The following is a 19,377-nucleotide window of genomic DNA, read 5'->3' as shown; positions in this document are numbered from 1 at the left end:
AACGGTATTATAAAACCCTGTGAGGGCTTCATTTTAGGTTTCCTGCCTTTCCCACTGTTTTCTTCATTTGTTTCCTTTGAGGGTAGAAAATGCTGGGAAAACTTTGTTTCCAGATGAGAATAGCGCAATTTTTTGGTGGAAAGTTCGGTTTGGCCAAGCTCCTTTGGAAACCATCTAATTATCAATCAATGTAAGCACATCATGTAACTCCTGTAAACACTGCAGCTTCCAGACCTCAAAACCACAAGTCATTATCTGCTGTTACTCAAAGCACAGGGAGCTCTGCATTGTACAAGTCCTCTTGCAAAGTGTGCGTACATTTGGACACTCCCAGATGGCTCTTCTGCTTGATCCTGTCCTTCTGGCTACTTGGTCCCAGGCATCCCTATGGTTAAAGGAGCAGATTTCTATCCAGGGATTATAAAGGTGCATATAAGTTCATGGGAAATATAAGTATAGATACAAAACCCCACATTAGTCTTCCCATAATACTGAACCGATATGGTGGTTAACTGGGAATTTTTTGCTTATTAACACACTCAAGCTTGGTTTCTTCCTCCTTTAATTATATATATATTATATATTACATATTATATTTATATAAATATATAAAATTATATATATAAATTAATTATATATATAACCCCCCCCCAATTGCATCTACTAGTATTTGTCAGAGTCTTTTCCACCACAAACTTCTGCTAGGAGAACTTCGGTGTTATCTGTTTGACTCCTTCCCAGTCTTCAAATGCCCATTTTCCTCCCATCCAGCTCTTAGCCAAAGTTTGTTTGGGGGAGAAAGTAACAATAGCAGGAAGACAGAAGGGAGGGAAGGGAAGAATGCAGGGGGTATTGAGGTAGGTGGAACTTCTCACTCCAGCTGTTTGCTAGAATCTTCTTAGGAACTTTTTTGCCCCCCCCCCCCCCNAACTTTTTTGCCCCCCCCCCCGAATTCTTGGGAGATTTTAAAAATGTCAAGGCATGGGCCTTTGATTTAGTTGGTCTGGGCACTGGCATTTTCATAAAACTGTGTTGGTGATCAGTGGAGTAGCCAGCATTGAGAACCACTGAGGTTGATTTTTGATAAATGAGAGGGTGGGAAGGAGGAAGGTTCCAGAGAAGCTGTGGCTTGTGAGAGAATTGGAAATCAGAATGATCAGGAGAAAGAGGATTTTTGGAAGTGTTAAGAAGTAGTGCTGTGGATTATACATTGGATCTTTATTATTGTTTTTTATTAAGTCTAGAAGTGTTTGGTAAAATTCACCAGTGAAACCATCTGGTCCTGGGCTTTTCTGTGTTTGGAGATTTTTGATTCCTGATTTCAGTCTTCTTGCTAGTAATTGATTTGTGCAGATTTTCTTTTTCTTCCTGACAGTCTTTGTAGGTTCCATGTTTTTAAGAATCTTCCCATTTTTTTCTGAGTAGTGCAGTTTGTATATAGTTGTTTATAATAGCTTCTTATGATCCTTTATATTTCTATGGTGGCACTTGAAATGTCACCTCTTTTATTTAAAATTTTGTTGATTTGGGTCNTAACTTGAAATTTTATTTAAAATTTTGTTGATTTGGGTCCACTCTCTTTTTTTTTCTTGATTAGTCTAGCTAAATATTTGTCACTTCTGTTTATCTTTTCTAAGAATTAACTTTTAGTTTTATTGATATTTTCTATTGTTTTCCTGCTCTCTATTTCATTTATTAGTGCTTTAATCTTTATTGTTTCCTTCCTGTGCTAACTTTGAGCTCAGTGTTTTCTTTTTCTAGTCCCTTGCAACATAGAGTGAGGTTCTTTGTTTGAGATTTTTCTTGGTTCATAATGTGGATGATTATTGCTATCAACTTACCTATTACAACTGCTTTTGCTGCACCCCATAATTTTTGTATGTCATGTTCCCATTTTATTTGTCTCAAGGTACTTTTTGTCTTTATTTTTGTCTTTGATCCGTTGGCTATTAAGGTGAGTGTTGTTCAATTTCCATGTATTTATGCATTTTCTAGTTTTACTCCTATTGTTAATTTCATTTGTCTCAAGGTACTTTTTGTCTTTCTTTTTGTCTTTGATCCATTGGCTATTAAGGTGAGTGTTGTTCAATTTCCATGTATTTATGCATTTTCTAGTTTTACTCCTATTGTTAATTTCCAGTTTCATACCATTGTAGTCAGAGAAGATACATGGCATGATTTCAATCATCTTGAATTTGCTAAGATTTCTTTTGTGGCCTAACATCTGGTCTATCCTAGAAAATGGACCATGTGCACCTGAGAAGAATGTGTGTTTTTCTGTTATCATATAGGATGTTCTGTAGATGTCTGGTAGGTCCAGGATCTTTAATTTTTTCCCCCAAGACTTGTATGTAGAAATTAGAATTGCTTTTGGGTGCTGATCCATGTTTCCTTGAAGACAAATCACACCATGGTAAGACTTTCCTTCTCCTGGCTTCAACAGTCCTCTTTATAGGATTTAAGATGGGTGTGTGTGTGTGAAAACCACAGAGCTCTCTATCTATCTGTTAAGACCACATCCTCCCTCATCCTCTAACCCCATATATGAGCTCCTTGCCTGATCCCTTCAAAAGAAACCATTGGCAAGAAGGATATAAGGAGACCTGATTATCTACCTCCCTGTAAGCCAGTGTTTTGCATATTTTAGGGTCTTGAAATCAATTTAATGGCTTGTGACCAGCATATTGTGTTTTTAATAAAAAAGAATAGACCAGAATATAAACAGAGTATGTGGCAGACAGTTAAGTTAGACATCATTTGTTAGTCTTCATCTCACTACGCGTCAATGAGTATAGTACTTCTTATATTATATTCTTATATTTCTTATATGAAATATTTCTTATGTGAGTTTCAGTAGAAAAAATTGAAAGGCCCTGCTCTAAGTGACCACAAAGCCAATTGTATCATACCTTTATCTGTGTTTACTCCATAACTGCTAAGACTTTCAAGCTTTTCAGGTGATCCTTTGTCATGTGAGTCTGTACATTTCCCAATCTGACCCAATACGCCACCTGCCTTGATTTCTCAGACCCTTCCACTCTGCTCTTGGGAACTCATGGGCTGGCCATTAGCAAAATTCCCAGTGTTTTCAAACTCTCTTTGGAAATTTCCTCCTTCTTGTTGCTGTATCTGAAAACCGATTCTTCCCTGAGGCCACTGATAGGCTCTCACGCTGTGGTTGTCTTTCCCTCACATCCCACCTACCACTGGAGGTGGGGGTAGGTGTCCCTTCTGCTCCTCAACACCACTTCCAGATCACTGTTCCTTTCTCATCCCTAAAGAAGCCAGCTCCTTCAGACCATACCACCCAGTACCGCTTCTTGTTGCAGCTGTCTTCAGTCCTTATGGTTAAACTCATTCACTGAACATCAAAGAACCTGGTTTTGTATCTTTCTTCCCGTCCCTAGTCCTGCCATCATTCTTGTCACTTTCAAAGTCCACGTGGGTGAGTCATCCATCATCTTGGTTTCCCAGTTCCTTGACCTTCTCACCCCCATTGATTTTTTCCTTCACCACACTCAACCACAATCCCTATGGTCATACGTTAGACCTGCACTGTTCAACCAGCTATAGGGGATTATTTACCTTGAATTTAATGAAATAAAATAAAAAATTTAGACCCTCAGTAGAACTAGCCACATTTCAAGTGTCCAATAGCCAATTGCATCTAGCAGCTACCACATTGGACTCCATAGATCTAGAACATTTCCATCACTGCAAAAAGCTCTATAGAATAATACTGCACTAAGACCTTGTCATGACAATTACTCAGTTTCAAACATTATGTTTCCAGACCACCATCTTATGCAGTTGTAGCTCACAATGTCAAGTACCTGACTCTGAGAGCTCTTTGACTCTGGACCTTCAATCCACTCACCTCAGCACTTTTCACTGTCCATTAATTATCCTTGTCATATCCTCAGTTTCCCCCTTACCCAGCTTAAACTTCATGGTCCATCATTTCAACCCCTGGCACAAATCTTCAACTTCCTTCCTCCCATTTCCCTGTCCTCCTCCACTAGAAAAACACTGCCCTGGGTTAAATCTCCCCTCCTACACTATATCTACACCCAAGGAGTGGAATGCAGCTTAGCAAACATTGGAACTGTAGCAATTCTCATTTGACTTTCATGACCATAAACCTCACACGGGCTCTCAGTACACCCTCCTATATGTCGCAAGTCAATTCACAAGTTCTAGGGTAACTAGGGGTCTGAGTCTCAGCATTGGTGGGAGGACCCCTTTTCTCAGCTCAAAGGGTAGTAGCTATTCTTTACATTTTCTATTTCTGTCTTCTTGAACTCTTTTAGTAGTTAATCACATTTTACTAGTTAATAATCATTAATGTTAAATTTTCCCTATCCTAATTATGGCGTGATTTCTGTCTCCAAACTGTATCTCGACCAATACAGTGGAATTGACACAAGGTGAGATAAATAGACCAAGAGAAGAGAATAGAGGGTGCCCAAGGGGACCCATGCCATTTGTGGACACTTGGTTTATGACAAAGCTGACCCTGCGAGCAATGGTGAGAAAAATGGTCGTTTCTATAAATGGAGTGCTCTCTGACCACGTCTCATAACTACCCTTCCTCACTGCACTGTGTTTCAGCCTCTCTGGCCTCTCTGTTGCTTGTTAGATATAGAGCTTCTGTGTTGCTATTCCTTTCCTTGGAATGTTCTTCCCTGGATATCTGCATGGCTTCATGTAACTCTATGTTCAAATCGCAGTCCCTCAGAGGGACTTTCCCTCTGAAAATCAGGAAATCCAGAATATCATTTCCAGCTATTCTTTAGTTCCCTCACTTCATTTATATTTTTTCATAGTTCTTCTTAGCTAAGTTTAAATATTTACATTTGTTTATTTCTTGTTTCACTCTTAAAATGTGAGATCCATCAGGAGATACTTTTTTTCTCTTTTCTTTTCTTTCTTTTCTTTTCTTCTTTTCTCTCTCTTCCTCCTCCTCTTTCTTTACTTCTGTATGCCCATCATTTAGAACAGAGTTTGCAATAAATATTTGTTGAATGAGCAAACGAATGAATGAATCACACTGACATGGGGCCATGTGGTCCTGGGGTTCATTTCAGTTACATGCACATTTTCTCTAAACTGATGTTTTAGCTTCACTCAGGGGAAAGCTCTGCTGATTCCTGACATCAGGCTCCCTCTCTAAGATTACCTGTCTTAAAGACTGACTGCCATTCTACTGAAGATTTTAAAACTGATGTTGAAAACGCAAATCAGATTATTTCATTCCCATGCTTAAATCCTCAAGTGACTTACCCTTGGGATAAAATTCAAACTCCCTTTTCTGGCCTACTGGTATGGACAGTATCTGTCTTCTGTCCACTTTTCTGACCTCTTCTCCTTTTAAGTTCCCTTCTGCTCTTTCTCCTCTAGCCACACTTGGTTGCCTTCTGTTCTTTGAACAACACCATGGCCCATGCCTTAGAACCTTTGAACTTCTATTTCTCTCTACTTAGAATGCTGTTCTCAGATTTTCACTTGTTTAACCCATTGTCATTTAGTGCAGAGGTTACCTTGGCCGGGAGGTCTTTCTTTATCTCCTCCTCATCACCCTGTTTATTTTCCAGGTAGCACTGGTCACTTCCTAAAAATTACCCTGTTTATTTGTTTGTTACTTTGTCTCCCTTCTTCATCAGAATCTTGCTTTATGATATTTACTAGCTTATTCCTAGTGTCTAGACAAACAGTGATTGATACTTAATAGGTGCTCAATAAATATTTGCTAAATAAATGGATGTTTCATCAGTAATATCATCTAAGGGTTGAAATGCTAGCCTGAGGTGGGAATATTGATCCTTTTAAAAATAATGTGAGCACCTTGGAGGAACTTTCTGTTTGCAGCCACTTATAGTAAATGGACTTTCTTCACATTCACCCATGCTTTTCTACAAAAGCCATTCTTCATTAAGAAAGAGGATGTTTTAATTCTCAGTTGTTTGCTTATAAATAGGGCACATTTTGTCACTCACACTCTTTCTTTGAAGACTGTCTTACTATGATCTGTCCTTCCTAACAGAACATTGCCTCTCTTTTATGATTAAAGGTGGGCTGATATCTGCAGCTCATCTTCCAGGTCTTGTCACTTGGCTTCTGGTTTACCAGCTTCAGGCAGCATCTGCTGCTGTTGAAGAAGAAAAAGTATTAATCTTCTTTATTTATTTTATGTATTATTTACACCCAACCTGCTGCCAGACCAAGTTGAGGCAGCTAACTTCTCTTAATTACTTTCTACCGTTGCCCTTTGAAGCTTCCAGCCAGACCCGGTAAGTTTTCTCAGCAGTGCCACTGGGTCTTTGATTCTTTTTTTTTTTTTTTAAATATTTTATTTATTTATTCGACAGAGATAGAGACAGCCAGCGAGAGAGGGAACACAAGCAGGGGAGTGGGAGAGGAAGAAGCAGGCTCATAGCAGAGGAGCCTGATGTGGGGCTCGATCCCATAACGCCGGGATCACGCCCTGAGCCTAAGGCAGACGCTTAACCGCTGTGCCACCCAGGCGCCCCTGGGTCTTTGATTCTTATTTGAAGAGGACGATGCTGGGTGGTTGGATTGGATGATCTCCGGTGCTTTCATAGTTGTGACATTTTGAACTGCTCTTCACAAAGTAGAGGCGGTTAATTACCACTCATCCTGGGGACCACCCCATACTCACCCACCCTCTTCTTCCTGGGTAAATGTCTTCACCACTTTAAGCTGCACTTCAAGGAGACTAAGTTTGGAACAAGATATATAAAAATTTATTTGTTTAGTAAAATGTTTAGTAAAATGTGAACTTTTAAGTTGTTTAAGTTGTTTAAGTCCATTTACTATAGAGCATATAATACCATTTGTTGAGTACCTACCATGTGCAAGGCACTGCTAGTTACTTTATATAAGTTATTTCAATTAATTTCCTTTTAAAAAAGATTGATTTATTTATTTTGAAAGAGAGAGAGTGAGAGAGCATGTGTGCACACAAGCGGGGGAGGAACAGAAGGAGAGGAGAGAAAGAATCCCAAGTAGACTCCCCGTTGAGTGGGGAGCCTGATGCGGGGCTTGATTTCATCACCCCTGAGATCATGACTTGAGTCGAAATCAAGTCAGATGCTTAACTGACTGAGACACCCAGGTGTCCATATTTCAATTAGTTTCTATAGAATTTCTATAAGGTAGATACTAATACTCTTATTTTGCAGAAGAGAAAAAATGAGAATCAGAATAGTAATTTACACAAGATAAAACAACAAGGGGCAGTAGCGGGATTTGAACTCTGGGCCATTTGGTCCCTCAATCAGACACTGGCCTCTGTAGATGTATATATTCCTGTGAGCATGGATCATAGAGGGAGAGAGATTCAAGCCAGGTGTTGGGTTAGGGATGACTAAAGGAAGCTGCAACAACTGTGGAGAGAAACGATGCCTTCTCTACTCTGGGTCACACGTACTTGTGTGAGGATGCGTATCCGACACAACTTCTATGGCAACAGTAGGCAAACATATGGCTGGATGGATAAGCTTACATCTGACCAGTGTCTTAAATGCTTCATAAGACTTTGCTCAGTCAATAGGGTGGAAGTTGAGGTGAAGGCTTGGCTTTCCAGGCAGAAGAAATAGCATGTGTGAATCCTTTAAGACACGGTGCACTTGAAAATTGCATAGTTGGGTGAGACCTTATAGGATCTGTCTGCAGGTTAGAGAAAGGCCTGGAAATGAGTCTGCGAAGATCGACAAAGGCCAGAATGTGAAGAGGCTTTGTGTTTTGCTGAGTAGTTTGGAATGAATCTCACAGGTGACAGAGGGTCACTGAAGAATTAGAGGGGACTGACATGATCTGGCTTTATTTTGGAAAGCTTTCTCTCTTCGTACATTGTCTCTAGCTCCTATGACATTACTAGTGTCACTGGCCAGGTATGTGAGGAATGCCCTTTGAGAGAACACCTCGTCTCCTTGGCGGGCCAGGATTCTCACTGTGTTAACCCCATGCCTGTGTATCAAGGGTGATATATCAAGAACGGATAATGTCAGAGCCTGAATGGGGCTCTGTGGGTGGAGGGCCCCACCACTCAGTCTTGAAAGGTACTTTTCTATGGCACTTGAGATTAGAGGGAAGGCTGCTCTTGCCTCAAATGTCAAAGCATTCCGTGGGTGAATTTTCTGCTGGAAGTAAATCAATGCCAATTTGAATTCATGCAGTAAACTCTGGAAAACAAAATTAAATTATTGGCTCTCTTTCCCCTCGAAGCTAAAGTGAGCTGAATACTTTGCTTCGAGTTCAGAAACCTGTAGGGGAGGATAGATAGCTTTAGGGGAGAAAGAGAAGTGAGCAGAGAGGAGGGGTGAAGACCTGGAGGGAAAGGGTTTGTCTGTGGCTTCACAGCACTGGACAGGATTCTACCACCAAACTCTTCCGGGCCAGTGCTTTTCAAAGGCAAGTGTAGTGAACACTTGCAAACTGTCTGTCATTTGGAGAAATATTACCCAAACACAAGGCCTAAGGTATGTTGTACAGTGCTTTTCAATGATGGGACACTAGAAAGTGTAGTCAAAAACGCTTCAAATAAGAACCTACAAGTTGAGAATGTTTAAACATTATTTTAGATTTATTTTTGATTCCACAAACTCATTTTATTTTTTTATTTTTTTAAAGATTTATTTATTTTTATTTATTTGACAGAGAGAGAGAGAGACAGCCAGCCAGAGAGGGAACACAAGCAGGGGGAGTGGGAGAGGAAGAAGCAGGCTTCCCGTGGAGCAGGGAGCCCGATGCGGGGCTCGATCCCAGGACCCTGGGATCACGCCCTAAGCCGAAGGCAGATGCTTAACGACTGAGCCACCCAGGCACCCCCACAAACTTATTTTAGATTAAAAACGTGAAGTCACTGAGTAGCAAAATTGTTGGAAAACCCTTCCCCCCACCCCCATCTGGCAAAACATCTCAATTCCATTGCAAAGGTCACGTGTGGCAGGATGACCCGAAGGCCTTCCAGCCTTGTAGTCAGGTGAACCCGGCTTAGAATCCCAGCCCAAAAACTTGAGTGTCCTTGGCCAAGTCACTTCCTTTCACCCAGCTTTAGTTTCTCATCTTTGTAATGGGGTCAACACCACTTGTCTCGTAAGGTTGTTATAAGGATTGAATCAGAGTGACTGTAAAGGGCACACTACTATATTTGGCAAGTAATAAACATTCAATAAAAGGCAATCGTGGTGATCATTGTTGGGTTTCTTGAAAGTCAGGTTTCCCAGCGCCAGTCCTGCTTCTGCCTGATCTGCTGTCCCTACCTCTGTTGACTTCGGTCATCTCCTACCTGCTGACCCAAGTCCTTCTTTCCATCTGCACTTCGGAGAAGTACTTCCAGCTCTGATGCCAACTTGCTTGAGCAGACTGCTCAACTTTTGCTTCGGTCTCCTGATACTTTCAGTTCATCCTTCTACTCTGACACTTGTGCTTACAGATGTCTTGCTAATGACCCTCCCTGACTCCATCTTTTCCCACCTGCCTCCTGTCCCAAGTGCCTGTGGTAGGGAGAATAATGTCCTCCTTCCCACCCCCAGAGATGTTCTGATTTCCAGAACCTGTGAATATGTTATGGCGTATGGTGCGAGGGGGAGTTAAGGTTGCAAACGGAATAGGTTGCCAATCAGCTGCTCTTGGATGGGGAGATGATCCCGGATGATGTGGGTGAGCATGATGTAATCACAAGTGTCAGTATATGGGAGAGAGGGCGGCAGGAGATTCAGGTCAGAGGGAGGGGTGTGAGAGAGATTCGAGTGGCTATTGTTGGTGATGAAGGTGGCAGGGGCAGTGAGCCATGGAATGTGGGAAGCCTCTAGAAGCCAGAAAGACAAAAGAACAGATTCTCCTTTCAAGCTTCCAGGAGAAAACACAGCTCTGCCAACACTTTGATTTTAGCCAAACAAGACTCTTTTCAGACTTTGGACCTCCAGAATGGTAGGGTAATAAATCTGCATTGTTTCAAGCCACTAAATTGGTGGTAGTTTCCCATGGCAGCAATGAGAAATGAATACTCTGCCTTCTTCAGGCAAGCTGTGTGCTTTCTGGTGAATGGATCCAGTCTTAAAGACAGGAAGAGGAGGAGTGCCTGGGTGGCTCAGTCTGTTGGGTGCCCGACTCTTGATTTCAGCTTAGGTCATGATCTCAGGGTTGGGGGATTGAGCCCTGTGTCGGGCTCTGCACTCAACACAGAGTCTGCTTGCCATTCTCTGTCTCCCTCTCCCTCTGCCCCTCCCTCTACTCACGCACTCACATACATACTCTCTCTCAAATAAATAAATAAATTTTAAAAAAGACAGGAAAATGAGGTAATATGGAGTTCAGAATAAAACAGTTCCAAAAAGACATGGTACACGGGCAATTTATTACAAATAATATCAATCCCATGATCATCTCAGCTATCCACTTCCATTTTGAAGTGGGGAGAAAAAAAGCTTTTTCTTTTCATGATTTGCCACTAAATACCATGTTTGAGCATTTAGTTATTTAGTAGTAAATACCATATCATAATCTTCCATATTTTCCCTGTTGCCTTTTGATTTTAGCCTCAACTATTACATTTTTATTTGACAAATTNATTTTAGCCTCAATTATTACATTTTTATTTGACAAATTTAAAAAAAAATAATTTAAAAAATTCTCTTGGTATAGAAGCATAGAATATGAATGGGGGTTTTTACTGCTTTTTAGCTCCTTAAATAATGGATGCCTTCGTTCAAATGAAATGTTAGGTGACCGGNCTATTACATTTTTATTTGACAAATTAAAAAAAAATAATTTAAAAAATTCTCTTGGTATAGAAGCATAGAATATGACTGGGGGTTTTTACTGCTTTTTAGCTCCTTAAATAATGGATGCCTTCGTTCAAATGAAATGTTAGGTGACCGGATATTATAAAGCAGATTGTGGCAAATTGCTCAGGTAGAGATGCGTTGCCAATGGGGAGAGGATGGGATCCCCCAATGTCCAGCTTTATCCTCTGTGGCCCCTGAAGCATCTCACTGGAGCCTCTGAGAAAACATTGTTCTAGATTTGAGCTTTCCATTTGACAGATGGGACATCTGTGGCCCAAAGGAAAAGCATGGTCAGCTGAAGGGCACATGGCCAGCTACCACCAGAAGGAGATTGGTGGGCCTCTGGTCGTGGCTCTCAGATGGAGTTTTTTCACTTTGCTGCATTAACCTAAACCCAAATTCTTGTTTCATTGGATTTGTTTCCCCCTCCCTGACAAGGTGAGAGATACGGGGGTTCTCTGGTGGGTGGGTAGGAGAATGTTTTTCAGTCAGAAAGTTCAGCCTCCAACGTGTATCTCCTGTTCTCATCTTGTCTCAGACATACACCAGCTGCTAAAATAATTTCTTCATTCTGCTATAATCATTCTTCGGTCTGGAAACTGAAACTCAGAAGGATTAAACAGTATAACTTCTACCCATTTTCAGCTCAGCTCTCAATCAGCAAATGTCTCTTCCCATTCAAAGCAATGAAAACCCTTTCCTTTCATTTCAGCATGGGGACTGTTGAAAAAGAGTCAGAGAAAGATGAAGATTGCTCATGGATAGGAACGTAGCCAGCCAACATTCTGTGCTTGTTGGATGACATTAGAAGAAAGGCGTGCCTTTCCTAGAAGTTTATTAAAAATGACTAAATGCTTCAAGACTTCTCTTGGAGTAGGTGGGATTAGTGATTGGGGTGTGTAGTCAGGATCCATCTTGGGAAATGATGGGGAAGATCTCGAAGGAAGGAGGACCTAGCCCAGGCCAGCACTGAGAGTTATCACCAGTCCTTCCTGAGAAGGAAGCATGGACTGGTGGCATCAACTTCGTGTCTTCTCCCAGGTCGCTTATGACACATGTAGAGTCAGTCATTCTTGTTCCATTCGTTCTTCACAAATCCGCCCTAGACATTGCCATGGGTACTCGGATTAGGACTCGGCTGGTACGCACCTGTGGGGTTTACCAGCAGGCCTCTGTTCTGATTGGCCAGGGCCGACAGCATACCTGTCGCTAGATATTTTGAATGGTCCCTTTGATATAAATCCCAGGATCAGTCAAGATTGTGGCATCCATAGTGAGCCCAACTCGGTAAGCAAGATCACTTACAGAATTTTTTACGAAATGAATTTTGATAGGGGTGCTGTGGTAAGCGATGGCACCCGAATGCAAACACCTTCCTCTCTGGCTTCTTCCGCCGCACGCTTTTCAGCATCGTGTGCTGTGTTTCAAGTGATGAAAAGCATTTTTCAATTTGATGGGTTTCATCTGCATTTTATTAGTCTATTTCTGGAAAAAATACCATTTGTACATCATTTTGCTTGCAGACTTGTCTTTATTATTCCTTTCCCCACCTCATGTGGTGGGTCGAGGATTTGATTTTCTCTCGGCTTTTGGCACATTTCTCATCCTCTCTCAGAGCAATTTACCCTCCGTGACAGTCCATCTGTCTCTCCTGCCCCCACTTACAAATACTTTGCCTTTTCCAATTTTCCTTATTTCCTTTTAATATCATCCACCTAGTCTTCCCTGACCTTTTCTGACTCCTCAGATGTGCCGTTGTTCCTTATCGGCAAGGTGTGATTGGTCGGAATCCCACAGATGCTCTGACAGCACCTCTCTCATATCTTGCCCTGTCACTCTCTCTTAACTGTCTCATTGACCTTTACTTGTATTTTAGCGGCTTGTGTTTTTCTCTTATTAAAAAGGAAAAAAAAAAAAGAGAAAAGTACAAACATTAAATGCACGGCCATTGTCTGAGTGTTAGCATTTGAGAGTGGATCTGGGTGTGGGTGTATTTCCTGTCCTGCACCTGCTGGAGCTGGAGGGAGCGACCACATGGACCTGAGGCCTTCAGTGGTCACCTCTGAGGCTTGTGGGGGGGTTTTGAGTGGGCAGATGTTCATTGTTGGTAAGTGTCACCAAGAGGGAGAGGTATGCTTATTCTTGTATATCAGGGGCCAGCAAACGTTTCCTGTAAAGAGCTAGATAGTAAAATGTTCACCTTCTCAAGTCATTCGGTCTCTGCTGTAGCTACTCAACTCTGCTGTTGTGCAAAAGCAACCAAAGGCGACACATGAAGGAATAGGCAGGGTTGTGTTCCAATAAATCTTTATTTACGGAAACGGGCAGTGGGCCAGATTTGGCTCAGGAACCTTAGTTTGCTGACTTTTGTTTTAGAGTGATTTACCTTCTAGCTTCTTACCTGTCCTTGTATATTTGTGCCTTTGTTGTTTGCAGAGAAATGCCTTTTCAGGCTTAGGTTAGCATTCTATCCTGGGATACTCTCAGAGGTCACCTTGTGAGGGAGAGAGAGGCAGAGGAAAGGGAGTTTGGCGCAAGGAGACATCATGTGCTGTGTCTTGGCAATGACAGAAAGGGACCCTCCTTGGGGCCTGCTGGAGGGAGCTGGCCTCCTTGTGGGTTGGAGGTAACTGGGGTGGGGACATTAAACATTTTGTTCTGACTCTTGATATTTTGCTTAGGAGCTGGATAATTTAAAGAAGTCACTTCATGTCTTTGGATTTCAAGGTTCTTATTTTTATTTTTTTATCATAATAATATTTTTTTATTATATTATGTTAGTCACCATACAGTACACCCCTGGTTTTTGATGTAAAGTTCAATGATTCATTAGTTGCGTATAACACCCAGTGCACCATGCAATATGTGCCCTCCTTACTACCCATCACCAGCCTATCCCATTTCCCCACCCCCCTCCCCTCTGAAGGCCTCAGTTTGTTTCTCAGACTGCAAAATGAGGTCATTATTATTGTTGTTATTTTTATTTTTTAAAGACTTATTTATTTTAGAGAGATAGTGAGCAAGTATGCCAGAGGGGGAGGGGCAGAGGGAGAGGGAGAGAGCATTTCTGGCAGAGTCCCCACTAAGCAAGGAACTGGATGCAGGGCTCGATCTCATGATCCTGAGATCATGACCTAAGCAGAAACCAAGAGTCTGACACTCAACCAACTGAGCCACCTAAGTGCCCCTGATGTTCTTCTTATTATTAAATTTAATATTCTATAATATTTTATTTTACATCTCTGATCATCAGTTGCTGGCCGGCCCAAGGATTTCTAACTTAAGGGAATTGCTGTCTTCTCATATCTCGAGGATAATGTAGGGTATGAATTATAATGAAGTCTTCATGTAACAGAAAATCCGAATGTAGGGATTATGATATAGGTGTTTATTTTTCTCTCAATCAGTTGTCCAGGGCTAATATGGTAGCTTCAGAATGTGAACTGAGACTCAAGCTCCTGTTGTCTTTCTGTCCCCCTACTCTCAGTATATGGCTTTCATCCTCAAGGTTGCTTCATGGTGTCAGTAAGGCCACTGTAGCTCCAGCCATCACATTCACGTTCCAAGCATCAGATCAGAGTAAGGGGCAAAGGCAAAAAGGAAGTCTTTTAAATAAGGTTCCTGGAAACTCCACCAAATGACTTCCATTTTTGGGCCATTAGCCACTCTCATCTTCCAGAAAATACAATGTTTTAGCTCGGCACTTTACTTCTCTCTATAATATGTAGGATAAAAGGGAGAATGGATATTAGGAAGGCAGATATCAGTTTCTGCCATATACAGATTTATATAATGGCCCAAGGTGAGTAGTTGGTTACCATAATCATATTATGAAACATTTCATTAAGAAGGAATTCTGTAAGTCATCTTCTTTCCCTTAGTTTTTCTCATTATAGAGACCAGAATCTTAATTGATCCCAGTATGCATATCAGGGCTACTGTTAAAAAAACTAACAATGGGTCTGTTGTCAGCTCTGACCATTTAGAACAGGTGCCAGCTGGTAAGAATAGGTGTATAGCAGCTGCTCTAAAATAATGCATGGGAAGGCTTTGTGAAAAATGATGGGAGTCTCATTCTGGGAGTAAAAATTATTTACTGTGCCCACTTGTCAGAAATGGACCAGAAAGATACATAAATGATGATACCAGTCTATAGCTCCTCCTCTGGAGAGGGCTGGTGGTAACTCTCAGTGCTGGCCTGGGATGATTCTTCTTCCCTAGGTTTTAGCGATCATCTGTGTTTCCCAAGTTGGCTTCTTACAATAGGCTCTAAGAACTCATCCCACCTGCTCAAAGAGAAGTCTTTAAGGATTTAGTCATTTTTCATAGATTTTCATGGAAAGCAACCTTTCCTCTAATATAATCCAACAAGCACAAAATCCTGGCTGTCTGTGGCTCTATCAATGAGAAGTAGTCATACTTTTCTAACTGCCTCTTTTTCCCCAGAATGCTCAGGTTGGTCTCCACACTGTGCAAAAGAGAGAAGATTTTCATCGCCTTGAATGGGAAGAGACACTTGCTGATGGAGTTCTGAGCTAAAAGTCGATTCCCCCATTGTGCAGCACTCATATGATGAGAATGATACAACGTTATGCTTACTGTGCTTACTGTCCATTGGACAACCCCACTCTCCACCTGCGGCTAGCAGGGGCAGCTCTGGAACTTTGGGCTAAGTGTGCAGAGCATTGTGTGGTAGCTTTCCTGAGTTGGACAGGACAGCCCTCCAAGTAGGACATCTCTAGTAGCACTGTTTTCAGTCTTCCCCAGACCACCAAAATAAATCCTGTACTTGCCTTCTCAATTCTTAATCTTTTTTTTTTCCTGAGTGGAGAATCCAGAAAGCGCTTTTTGGGGTTGTGGAGAGAAGGGAGTGCTGGGCCAGGTGTGGCTAGGAGTGGAAAAAAAGGTTTTGTGTTTTTTTTTTGTTTGTTTGTTTGTTTTTTAAAGTCTATCTGGACTATATTTGGATCCCATTCTTTGAGAAATACAGGTAAATGATTTTTTATTGCTTTTAGTTGTTGGATTGTCCTTTTTGGTCATGATACTCTCCACAAGTAAACTATGGGGAACCCATACAATAGAGATTATATTTTAATAAAAAGTAAACCTTTTTCTTATTAAAGAAGCAGTGCATGCCCTTTGTAGAAATTGCTGGAATGGGGTGACCGTCAGATCTTTAAGAAAATTGCTATTTGCCTGCAGCTTCCTGTTTTAGTGGATGAGCAAGCCACTTGGAGCAGATCTTGTTTCAAGGAAGAGTTACTCAGGTGGCTTTGAAGGTATACAAATGCAAGGTTTAGTGGTTACTTCATCCTTGGGAAAGGGTTTAAGATGACCTTTGTCCCTTGAAGAGGCTGCTCCCTGGGGATACCCTTTGATATGCTCGGTTGGTGCTTTAGAAAAGGTGGACCCACTTGCCCAGGGGCAAAGGAGCCCTTGGGAAGAGAAGGATCAAGGCCCTAGGTATCTCCTTTTTTAAGAATTGAAATATATTTGACATATAGCCCTGTGTAAGTTTCAGTTGTACAACTTACTGATTTGACACATTTGTATATTGCAACGTGATTGCCGTTGTGGACTTAGTTGTCACCCCTCTCACATCACATAATTATCACTTTTTTTTTTTTGCTGTGGGAATAATTAAGATCTAGTCTCTTAGCAGGTTTGGTGTTGATAATACAGTATCGTTGTCTGTAATCATTGTATTGTGCACTTAATCTACAGGATTTATTTATCTACTAGTTGCAAGTTTGTACCTTCAAACAACTTCTTTCCTATTTACCACCCCCAAGTCCCTGGCAACCACCATTCTCCTCTCTTTTTTTATGAATTCAGCTTTTTCAGTGATATCATACAGGTTTTGTGTTTCTCTAAGTTATCTCACTTAACACAATGTCCTTAAGGTCCATCCACGTTGTCTCAAAAGGTAGGATTTCCTTCTTTCTCATGGCTAATATTCCATGCTAAATCTTCTTTATCCACTCATCTGTTGACAGACACTTACGTTGTTTCTATACCTTGGCTACTGTGATCAATGCTGCGATGAACATGAGAATGCAGATATCTCTTCGAGATCTTGCTTTCAATTCCTTTGGGTAAATGGCCAGAAGTGGGATTGCTGGGTCATAGGGTACTTCTATTTTTAATTTTTTGAGGAACCTCCATATTGTTTTCCAGAGCGGCTGCGCCAATTTACATTCCCACCAACAGTGCACAAGTGTTCTCTTTTCTCCACATCCTCGCCAACACTTGAAATCTTCCTGACAATAGCCATTCTAACAGGTGTGAAGTGAACCTAGATGCTTCCTTCTGAGGTTCAAAGTTAGTGGACACTTTCAGATGTGTTGCATTGGTCCCCAGGGAGATGCACTGATTAGGAAAAAGAGCCAGGCTTCCAGGAGGCACTCAGGAGAAATGGGAGTCTGGATCGTGACAGAGCCTGGAATGAAGACTCTCCTTGTGACTCTTGCTACAGACCTGGAACCCTGGGTGCCCACATCTGGAGTACTTCAGCTGAAGTACTATGGAGGGAGGGGTTGTCCTTCCTCAAAGGATGCCCTTGGCTTGAGCAAGGATGTGGGCCAGGGAGGGGATCAACAGGAAGTGTCAAGAAGGGCAGGCCCCAATTTTAGCAGCAACAGAACACAAGTGCTTGTCAGGAATTTCTCTCTCTTTACCTAGCAGCCAGTAATAGGACTACATAAGTCTGAAGATTCCTGGACCATTCAGGAAGAGGGTCAAGCCCAGGAACGAGAAAATGGGCATTCTGCTAATGTGGGAATGTTTGAGTGATTAACTGACTTAATAAAAAAGCACAAACAGAGCTTATCTGTACTCTAACCTGGCAGGGTGGTTCATACCCAGCTACATCAGAAAATACAGATAAACGGAGAAGAAAATTCACAAGACCCATGATAATTATTATAATACCTCAGCATATATTGTCTTCTAGATTTTTGTGTCATAGTTATACACATGACGAGGCTTATTGTTTTTAAAATGGCTGGTTTTCACTTAATAATATTTTATAAATACTTTTCTTATCAATGAACGTTGTAACATCATATGTAATAGCTGAAAACATCTCACATTTAGGTACAATATATTCTATATTCTGAAGGTAGAGTCATGCTTTTTTTCTCAAAAAAGACAATTACATCACATCACATTACTCTGTTTAACCGTGGGCCTGAGTTCAGGAAGCAGTATAGAGTAATGGGTCAGAGTAGTGGCTTTGGATTCCAGATGACCTTGGCATTATTTCTGGATCTGCTGCTTACATGTCGTATGATGTTAGAGAATTCATTTAACTTCACTTACCTGGAGTTTCACCAGCAGTAAAATAAGCATAATTAACTTCAACTTCATCGTGTTGGTGTGAGGGTTTGATTGTTTGAGGTATGTAAAGTTCTTAGCCCAGGNCTGTGAGGGTTTGATTGTATGAGGTATGTAAAGTTCTTAGCCTAGGGCCTGACAGAATAGTTAGGCAGCCATGGTGTCATTCATTCATGCATTAGTGCGTTTACTGAATGACTATAGAGTTTCAGTCACAGCGACGAATGCTTAGGCTAAGAAATGAGAATATGGACCCATCCTTACCCTCAGGAACCTCACCCATAAATAAAAGCACAGTTACAGAACAAGGAGATAAGAGCTGCCATTTTGAGCAACGTTCATGGGACCAGGGGGTGTTTAGGCTTCCTGGATGGCTGTGTCACATAAAAGACACAATTGTCATGCACTCTGAGGCATGTTGTTACTTCCTCTTTTCCCCAGGAAGCAGAAGAAACCAGTGTCAGCCTCACAAGTGTGTCCCTTGTGTGCGGGCTCTACCACGGGCCACTCCTCCTTCATTCCCTAATTCCTTATCTGCTGGAGACACCCTTCCAAGCCAGGAGAGACTCAGCCTTCTGATGCCTGGGCCAGCCACGTTAGCCAGTGGGCCATGAGCAGACCTGACAGAGCAGAGATCATAGGATGGAAGTGACGAGAACAGAGCCACACGAAGGGCCCTTTGGAGTTATTAAGCCAGGGAAGAGGTCTGTAACTTAACTGAGAAATGGATGCCCCCATAGAGAATTGTTATTTATCCTGAGGCAGATAATTTCTGGCACCCAGGGGAGATAACCTGTAGGACAGTTGGAGGAGAATTAGAATAACCAGTTACATGTATAGGGCATTATTATTTGTATCAAGGAGATTCCATTTGATAGATCCCATTTCTATTTGAAAAGGAGAGGGAGTCTATTATTTTTGTTTGACAATTAAAGGTGAATTGACCCACCTGGTCCAGGAGGGATGTTGGGGATAAGGTAAATATTAGAGGTGGAACATAATCCCTTTGTAGCCACACCTAAGGAGGGACCTCTTGACCCTCATCTCAAGAGTGAGGTTTGGGCAGGGGCACCTGGATGGCTCAGTTGGTTGAGCGGCCGACTCGTGATTGCATCTCAGGTCATGATCTCAGGGTCCTGGGATCGAGCCCCACATTGGGCTCCATACTCAGTGGGGAGTCTGCCTCAGCACTCTCTTTCTCCCTCTGCCCCTTCTCTCTCTCTCTCTCTCT

Source organism: Ailuropoda melanoleuca, chromosome 13 (genome assembly GCF_002007445.2).
Source record: "Ailuropoda melanoleuca isolate Jingjing chromosome 13, ASM200744v2, whole genome shotgun sequence".
Taxonomy (NCBI): Eukaryota; Metazoa; Chordata; class Mammalia; order Carnivora; family Ursidae; genus Ailuropoda; species Ailuropoda melanoleuca.
The sequence above is the reverse complement of the archived record's forward strand: the minus strand, read 5'-3'. Positions refer to the sequence as shown.